Consider the following 888-nt stretch of genomic DNA (forward strand, 5'->3'; position numbering starts at 1 on the left):
CAAATTAAACCCTTTTTCAAGCGGAATTACAACAAACAAATTAATTTAAGCATTGGAACGAAAGAGAAAAGGAAACAAATAAAAAATCAAATAATTGTATAGCGGTATATAAAATCGATTCATATCAATATTATTAAAAATTTAAAATGTTGAAAATAATATATAATTCCTTGGATCGAATACATACATGATTTTATTTTTTGCGCGTATCAGAATCAGTTAATATAGAAAAAGCAAGCGTATCTATATTATATTTCCCGACAGCCTCGATCTAGCGTTCTAGGAATACAAGACACAAAACAAAGCTCGACATCACGGCCAGGATCTCGAGAACGTTGGTCGCACGAGTAAAATATATTTTTCCTCCTTTCGTTCCAATTCCTGTCTCTTCGTGCCTTTTCTATCCGTTTATGGGTATTCTCCTTCTGAAATTCTCACGCGTTGTATTTCTCACTTCCATTGCGCGGCTACGAGAGACAATCCAGTAGGGGAAAATTGTAGGGGAAGGAGGAGACATATTTCCATCTTTCGAGATTTCAAATTCGTGGACAGACAAGAATTCGAATATTCTTTATTTATTTATTTATTTTTTATTTTTCTTTTAAAATCTCACTATCGCGACCGTCTTCGAGATTCGAACGAATTCTCGAGACAATGGGAGATTTTTTTCTCCGCTCCCCCTCGTAAAAAACTCGAAGCATGGAGGGGTGTATCAATCGAATCGCGGCATATCGATAGCGAATTTATTTCGTGCAGCAGGATGGAAAAGGTGAGGTGTTGATACCGAATTTTTCTCCTCGTGAAATTGAATCTGGGTTGCGTTTTATCGGTTTGATAGTCCCGGTTTGTTTAGGAATATGATCGAGGGTACGAATGAGATCGAAAGTA

The sequence above is a fragment of the Apis dorsata genome, unplaced genomic scaffold, assembly GCF_000469605.1.
Source record: "Apis dorsata unplaced genomic scaffold, Apis dorsata 1.3 scaffold_2, whole genome shotgun sequence".
NCBI classification, from domain to species: Eukaryota; Metazoa; Arthropoda; class Insecta; order Hymenoptera; family Apidae; genus Apis; species Apis dorsata.